Here is a 9294-nt window from a genome sequence, read left to right on the forward strand (position 1 = left end):
ACAACATCATCTAAAACCACTGGTCTGGGAGAGAGACTAGAGAGCCCCAACAGGGCTGGAGGGATGTGGAGCCAAGGGTGAAGGGCAGCAGGGGCGGGGGAGAGGCTGTCTCCCTTCGAGGTGGGTAAATTCATGGAGTGCAAGCATACACCCTTGTACACTTAAACATCAAAGGAGACTCCCAGCTTCTTAAAGATGAACTGTGGATACTGGGAGAGAGACATGGGGAATGACGGGAACCATTAAGTTCAAGTCGTGTTAGACTCACTTTTTTGCCTGTATTTTCAACAGATGTAAGAGAATCTATTGATGGAACAAGTTCTTTGGCATCAAATATGTGGTGGGATCAGCAGACAAAGTTTTTCATGTTGGGATTTCAAAAAGATATTTTCCATAATCTCTTGGAGACATGATGGTATGTTTGGTGGACTTGTGATAGTTGATGCTACTATGACAACCTAGAGACAGGTCTCTAGTGACTTAACCATTCAACTCTATTCTTGGCCATGTTCCTAACAAATGTACTGCATGATCTAAATAAAGACATTGGCTAAAGGGTTATCCTATTTGGTAAAGAGAACTAAATTGCTATTCAGAGAATCAAAAGCCAGAAGTTATTGTCTTCTGTAATTGATTTGACTCTATCAAGATTGTATTTAATTATGAGAGCTATAAAGTGTAGCATTTAGCCTCAGGAAAACCAAGTTGAAAACGAAAGGAATGTTTGATTTGGTAATGTCAGTCTCAGTCAAACTTTTTTAGTGCTTGCTGTAGGGATTTTATAGTGAATAAACCACTGCTCTCTATGGTCATACATTCCACACATCAGAGCCGATAGAATCACTTTTACACTTGCTACTTAAATGGGGACTACAAAGTCTATAGTGACTTATGGTGTGAAGTGGAGTCCTGGCTGTGAATAAACCCAGTGGTAGCCTGGCTTTTCTGCTGGAAATATAGAATGTTTCTTTAAAAACTGGTTTAGGATTTTTAAGTTAAAAAAATAAAATGTGGGCTTCCCTGGTGGCACAGTGGTTGAGAGTCCACCTGCCGATGCAGGGGACACGGGTTCGTGCCCCGGTCCGGGAAGATCCCACATGCCGTGGAGCGGCTGGGCCCATGAGCCATGGCCGCCGAGCCTGCACGTCCGGACCCTGTGCTCCGCAACGGGAGAGGCCACAACAGTGAGAGGCCTGCGTACCGCAAAAATAAATAAATAAATAAATAAAAATGTGATGGGGGCGTGTTGGTGGGAGGTGATTGTCCTGTACTATTTTCTCCCTAAAGGCAGATCGCTGCTTAGAGAAATGAACAGACGATTATGAAAGCCAGGGTTTATATATCAGGCTCAGTCCCAAGGGTTGTCTCCCCAGAGCAGCAGCAGATGGGCCAAAGACACACGTGGACAGAGGGAAAGACCTAGAGCTGTTTGAGTGTGAGGTCAAGTCCTCACCTCAGCTATGTCCTGCCGAAGGGTGTGTCCTGGCGCAGGCCAGAGGGAGTGTTTTTAAGTGACTTAAGTGCTTGCATTTCCACTGACCTGGCCTTTCCTCCCTCCTCCAATCCGTTCTCCACACTAAAGCCAGAAGGACCTTTTCAAATGTAACTCTGAGCATGTCATGCAACCTACTCTCTGCTTGGAACCTACCAGTGTTTTTCCAGGAATGTCAGCACAGTTCCCTGGTGCCTATGTGGTTTACCCTGCAGCTTCATTTGCCCCAAATCTCCCTCCTTTTCGCTCTCCACTCACTGTAGTCTTTTCTCTCCTGGCAACATGCTATGGCCTTCCACTGCGGGGCCTTTGCACATGCTGCTGCTTTTGTCCAGTGAACTTTCCTGTACACACCCCTTGCTTTGTGCTCTCATAGATTCATATTCTTCCCATAAACTACACAAAGGAGGGATTGGCCTGATTCTGCTCATCATATTATCCCTAGCATAATTCCAGACACACAGTCAATAACTAATTATTGAAAGAACGACTGAACTTTCTTTCTAGAGTGAAAGACTTTCATGCTGTCTATCAGATTTCGCTTCTAGGAAAGTATGTCATATTGATCTTCCATTCCCTTTTAATTTCTCAGGGTGGGGTGGGAGGGAAACCTTAAATCATGGCTGGGAAGGCTTAGGCATTGGCAAAGGGCCAAGGAGTAGGTGGGGGAGGTGGGAAGGCTTTTGGAGTGTCATGCAAAGGGGGAGGGAGGACTTTTTCCAGGCTGTCCTAAGGAGCCATCTACTTTGCCAATGACTATGTTCTCCCTTGCCAGGCTACCCTGGGTCCCAGGAATTTAATCTTAATGAGTAGATGATAAGTGGTTAAACACATAGAGCCCTAAAGGATCTGGGACTCTTCACCAGCAGGATTCTCATTAAGCTATGCCTCTTATACCTCACGTGACTTCAAGCCATGATGTAATCTCTGTAAATTTCTTTTCAACCCAATTGTGATCCAAAGCATGATGAGTGGAGTCAGAGGAAACTAAATTTGAGTGTCCACTCAGCTACTTACCAGCTGTGTGATTTCAAACAATGCTGTTTGAAAACCTGTTTTTGCCACTGTAAAGTGGTATTAATAATAGTTTCCATTTCACTGGGCAGCTGTGAGTATACATCAAAATAATGTTTCTAAATCACTGAACACCACTCTCATCTCACTGGTTTGACACACAGAGGTTTATTTCTTGCTTACACTGCAGTGCTGTGCCATGAGTAGTGGTGGCAGAAGTGTAAATCTCTGCATCCTTTCTGGAAGACAACTGGGCAATATGTATGAAAAGCCTTAAATTACTACCCAGTAATTTCACACTTCTAGGAATTATTCCTAGCCAAATAACCAGAGACGCAGATATACCAGTTGATGTACGCGGATATCCTTATAACCTATTGGCAACAATGGGCCACTGGAAAGACGTAAGTGTTTAACAGTATTGGGGGAGGGCAGGAGGGATGGCAGTGGTGGTTGTAAGGGCTGTAATTCTCCCAACCGCTGAGGTTTACTTCCTTGTGAAAGCAGCTTTTTCTGTTACTAGAGTAATACCCATGGCCTCTCTCTACCTCCTCACTTACTACTCACCATGCTTCCGTGATATAAATTTGGGATCAGGAACTGAGATGTGTCTTCCTGAAACTTCTTCCCATCTATCTAAGGAATAGGCAAACCCCAGGAAACATGTGTTCTCAATTGCTTTCAGCCATGAAGCAAGTTTAGCAGTCTCTGTCTCAATGGAAGCAGGCTATCACTGCCTGTAATTGGGCAGGTAAATCAGCCCGATACTGGAATTCATCATTAGATTGTCCACCCACCCATTCACATATGCTAACTTTATTTTATACCAATGATTTATAAAGTTGACATTTTAACGCACAATCTGCCTTAATCTTTTATTTCTCACTTAGTTTAGTTTTATTTAGGAGAATATAATTATGGTGTTTATCACTTATACTAAAGGTGTAGTCTCTATAATCAATAGTATCAACGTTACCTGGGAACTTCTCGGAAATGCAGATTCTTGGACTCTACCTAGATCTACTGAATCAGAAACTCTGTGGGTGGAGCCCAGTGGTTTGTGTTTTAACAAATTCTCTAGGTGATTCTCATGCATGCTAAAGTTTGTAAGCACTCATTTTTTAGCACACACGCAATACTGGATGAAAATATACCAAAACGTTACAGATACCGAATCAGGACTGGCTTCTTGCTGCTGGTACATCAATACCTGAGAAGTAGTTGTTGGTAGAAAGGAAAGTTGCTTTTAATCAGAATGCCAGCAATCTGGGAAGATGGTGGACTCAGTGTCCCCCCAAAACCACCCCCGAAGATCCTGCTCACCCATGAAAGTTTTTAAAGGGAAAAAGGGAAGTAATCTCAGTTCATCATTGAGATAGGGGGTCAGTGTAGTCTCCATCCCCCACTGTGTGCGGGCTTGTTGATATCTTGCACTTTTTCTTTAGATGCTGTCTTGTTCATACAGTTTGTTCACCAGGTTACTGAATGGGAAGCTAGGGAAGAGATCTGGTCATCTGTTAATTATTTATTCTTCATTTCTACTTCTTTGATCTACAGAAAGAACCAACAGATTAGACAAGGTATTGTGTGATCAAAAGATGTGAAACGTGTGCTAGGGCTGGAGATGGGGGTGCCTGGTTTAAGGTTAGTGACAAGACAAAGAGGCCTCCCGTAGAGAGCTCTTTCCTGCAAAAAGTTATTTCCTGCCCAAAGCTACTTACATTATTAGTAATTTTCTTTGAGAGGTGGGGCTGCAGATGTGTGTTTTGGTATAAATTAATTTTAAAATAAATTATCTTATTTTTCAGATATCTTTGTGTATTTCTTGGCTTACGTCCCATCAATAAATCTCATAGGGTGGAGCAGCAATTCTTGATGTCGTTCAATGAATTATCAGCTTTTAATTTATAAAAAGTAGGCAAGGTTACAGATATTTGTAGTTTATGGGAGTAGATAAATTTTTCCACTTAAGAATTTCTAAATAATTACATATTCACAGGAAATTGCAAAGATAGAATCAAAAGCAATTGATTTCTGTATATTAACCATGTATCCTACAACCTTGCTATAACTGCTTATCAGTTCCAGGAGTTCTTTGTTCTGTTTTATTTTTGCAATTCCTTGGGATTTTCTTTATTGAGAATCTTTTCATACGTGAACAACCTATCGTGTTTTACTATTGCTTCTGGCCAATGTTCAAAAACAAAATTCTCTAAGCTTTCCCGTAGTCAATATTTTCACCTTTATCCTTTGTATCTTTCCCACTCATACCTCAGGAATGGGTTCTGGTAATTGTCAAGGAAATTCTAACGTAACATAGAGACAGGTAAACATCCCCAAGGGAAAGAAAAAATTAGTGAGAAGTGGAAAAATTCCTATTCTGAGCCAACTGATTATCAACTAATTTATCTTTCCCCACCCCTGAAAAATGGGGGTAATCAGTAGAATCATTCCCGTGTTTATAATCAAGGTATAATTTCATACTACAGTGAAACAAAAAATGTGCAGTTCAATGAATTTTGAAAAATGCATATGCCTGTTAATTGTGTCCTACAGCACATTTCCATAATCCTAGAGAGTTCTCTTACCCCTTCTAGTCAACCCCTCACTCCTCCAGTGACTACCACTCTACCATTTTACAACGTAGATCAGCTTTGCCTGTTCTAGAAGTTCATACACATGGAATCATACTGTACATATTTTCTGGTGTCTTGCCTCTTTTATTCAGCATAATGTTTTTGTTTTGCGGTACGCGGGCCTCTCGCTGCTGTGGCCTCTCCCGTTGCGGAGCACAGGCTCCGGACGCGCAGGCTCAGCGGCCATGGCTCACGGGCCCAGCCGCTCCGTGGCACGCGGGATCCTCCCGGACCGGGGCACGAACCCGCGTCCTCTGCATCGGCAGGCGGACTCTCAACCACTGCGCCACCGGGGAAGCCCTAGCATAATGTTTTGACATTCACCCACATTGCTGCAAGTATCGTTAGTTTCTCTTTGTTGTTGCTGAGTCGTATTCCATTGTCAGAATACACCACATTTGCTTGTTGATGGGCACCTGCACTATCCCTAGTTTTTGTCTATTACGAATAAGATTACTGTTGGTTTGCGTTCTGCAGGCCTGCAAGGTCCGTACCTGCCCAGCTTCAAGACTGAAGAAAGAGCCTGGAGTCAGCAACAGACACATCAGTGGTTTAATGGATGGGGGAGCTTACATGTCTGAAGCAAGGTCCTGGAGCCACACCCCACCATGCGCTGTGGACGGCAGGGCAGGACATGGTGGCAGTCTTTGCTCCCGGGGGGCAGGGGGAGATTATCAGTTATAGGGGGAATTGATAGCAGGTGGGCTCATTGGTTACCAGGGAAACCAGCAGAGGGGCATGCCCCTAACCACCCCTTTGATAAGCATAGTGGAGAGTTCTGATCTAAAGCTAGAACAATCATTAGCTGGGGCCTGGGAAAGTATGTAAGGAAGTCAGTCATGTGAGTAGCATGTAGGTGAAGCAGGACCTGATGGAGCAGGGGATGTACAGAGAGCAAGAGCACAGCCATCGAGTGGCCTGACCATATACCTACTATGAACATTCTTATACAAAGAGATTTGTGGATATGTTTTCATTTCTCTTGGATTAATGCCTGAGAGTAGAATTTTGGGGTCATTGGGTAGATGTATACTTTATAAGAAACTTCAAATCTTAGACACAACAGCAGTGTATGGGAGTTCCAGTTCTCACATCCTTGGCCACATATCGTGTTGTCAGTGTTTTCATTTTAGCTATTTCAGTGACTCTGAGGTGAAATCTTGGTATAGTTTTACTTTGCAATTCCCTAATACCTAGTGATGTCGCTCACATTTTAGAGTACTTATTGGCCATTCGTACATCTTCTTTTTTGAAGTACTTGTTTAAATCTTTCTAAATTGGGTTGTTTTAAAAATTATTATTGAGTTGTAAAAGTTATTTATATATTCTGAATATAAACCCTTTGCCAGATGTGTGTGTTGCACATATTTTCTTCTGGTTGAAGTCTTTTCCGTGAAGTCTTTTCTTAATGGTGTTGCTGATAAGAAGTCTTAAATTCTGATGAAATCCAATTCATCAACTTTGGGTTTTTCTAGGATTGGGTTAGACGCAGAAGACAGTAAACTCTAAGTAATCACGGCTTAAACAAGACGGCAATTTCTTTTTTTTCTCTCACTAACGCAGGAAGTCCATTCCACAATCACCAGTAATTTCTTCAGTTTTGTTTTTTTCCATTCTCAATATATGGGTTCCCACTTGTGGTTCATGAAAGTACCCAAACCAAAGTAAAGAAAAGTGAACACATCCTCTCTCTGTAGATACTTCCTTGGAGCAGGACCATCATTAATGCTTATATTTAATTGGCCGGGACTTAGTCTCCTCAGTCTACAGGGCTACAAGGGATGCCGAACGATGTAGTTTATATTCCATTTGGCTATGTATTCACCTAAAAATTCACCTAAAAAATCAAAGGTTTTAATAAGATAGAAGAAAAGGATAACAAATATTGTAGAAAAAATTATGGTCTCTGCCATAATGTGTTGATTCTTGCTTATGAATTTTCTCATTTTATCTATTTTCAAATATATTGGTATGTAATCATTGTTTTAATCTTATTATCTTTATTTTTTTTCTCTGATTTTGCAATTAAATTGTGATTTTCATTCTTAGTATTGTGGATTCGTACTTACTTTTTTTTCCTGATCAGTATTGTCTAAGGTTCGTCAATTGTATCTTTTTGAAGAAATAACTTCTGGCTTAGTTTATCTTCTCCAGCAGAGTTTTAGAAACTGAGAGATATTGCTCGTTTCTCAGAAACTTTTATCAGCATTTATATCTGTAAATATACAATAAGAGATGTCAATCTCAGGTTCCCAAATGACCAACAGAGAGAGAAACTGCTAATCCAGCAAATGAAACAAGGTTATTTTTAGGGTTTTAGGTTTTGGGTTCCGTGATTTTAAGGTGGGTCTTTCCTGGTGATAAACGGTGAGGTTTGAGAAGAACTCTGGAGTGATGGGAACAGTGAGGTAAGAGTCTTGAAGTCTTGATGAAAAAGTTGTTAGTCTTGATAAGTAAACTATCTTTGTGGGTTCACTGTCTTAATTTTAGGAGCAAAGATTTCCTTGAGCACATAGCTATTTTTATGTGATCTCAGTATTACTTAATACAGGGACAGAAAGGTGTTCCCAATCCCTCTATTATTTGGGTCAAGGAGAGGTAATTATATTAATTTCCATTTTTGATATGTACTGGTCAGTCTATCTGTCATCTATTCAAATATATATATATATATGAATATATGTATATAAATATATATATTAGAGGAATTGAGTCATGATATTTCCATGAGTCATGGGACTGGCAAGTTCAAAATCTGTGAGGCAGGCCAGCAGGCTGCAGGTCCAGGGGAGAGTTGATACTGCAGTCTTGAATCCAAAATCTGCAGGACAGGTCAGCAAACTGGAAAGAGAAGCAGGGTTTCTACATTACAGCCATGAGCCAGAATTGCTTCTTCTTTGGGAAACCTTAGTCTTTGTTCTTAAGTTCTTCAACTGATTGGATAAGGTCCACCTACAATGTAGAGGGTATTCTACTTTTCTTAAAGTCTACTGATTTAAATATTAATCACATCTAAAAAATACCTTCACATCAACATCTAAACTGGTGTTTCACCAAATAACTTGGTCTAGCTAAGCTTACACATAAAATCAACCATCACAGATACACACAGAATTGCTGCCAAACCCTGTTTCATTCTAGCCATAAATAATATTAATCCAAGGATACATTTATTTTTAAAAACAGTCTAGTCATCTTCTTGAAAGGTATGTTTCTAATAAATTTTACTTTCTATGTTTGATATTATCAATATTTATCAAAATTGATAATATATTTGCAATGTTTTATCAACTGTGTTCTGATAAAAATTATAATAAATTAATACAGGAGAATTTTTAATCTTATGGTCATAAGTATAAAACTAAGTTATAATTTCATTGCAGAAAGTTATAATAGGGTTATAAATAAAAAAATTTCAAAACTAACTTATTGATATAAAATCTTCTGGGGAAGCCTTATTTTAAAATATCAATACTTATAAAAGTCTAGAAATTATACCTCTTGCAAGTATTTTAACTTGTATAAAATTTTAGGTATTAATATAAATGATTAAGGGATTATAGAGTTACTCAAATCCTTTTAGAGGATATGTAAGCAAAATATTGAAGACCGCTGGGATTAAGTCCCAGACTCTCTCTCCAAGGAAACCACCATGGTACTGTTAGAGAAAAAATATTCAATGACACTTCTTAAAGATGGTAAGACAGAGTTTATTCAGGACTATCCAGTAGGATGGAAAGTGAGGAGAAAGATTAGGCTCAACTCCAAATATAACATGGGCAAGTGGGAATTTATAACCAAGGAGCAGGATGGAAGTCAGTGAATAGAAAATCTCTAAGAGGAAACATCAGGAGTAAGGGGGATTCTGGCTGAACCAACTAACAGGATTTTTGCTCAATGAAGACAGGTCAGGGTGACCAGACATCATATTGGGGATGGTGGAGGATGAGGAACCTCATCAGATATTGAGGATATCACATATTGAGGGTGAGGGTTTCTGGTTAACTGATTTAGAAGGGCTCTTGCTAAAACTGGATTTTACAAGGACGTGCACAAATGGGCCTAGGAAAGGCTCAAGATCCTGACTAAAGTTTGATCAAGCAAAGAATCTTTGTCAGTACCAAGAGGCAACACTTCTGTCAAAAGCTTAGG

The sequence above is a fragment of the Monodon monoceros genome, unplaced genomic scaffold (assembly GCF_005190385.1).
Source record: "Monodon monoceros isolate NGI ecotype Baffin Bay Population unplaced genomic scaffold, NGI_Narwhal_1 Super_Scaffold_18, whole genome shotgun sequence".
Lineage (NCBI taxonomy): Eukaryota > Metazoa > Chordata > Mammalia > Artiodactyla > Monodontidae > Monodon > Monodon monoceros.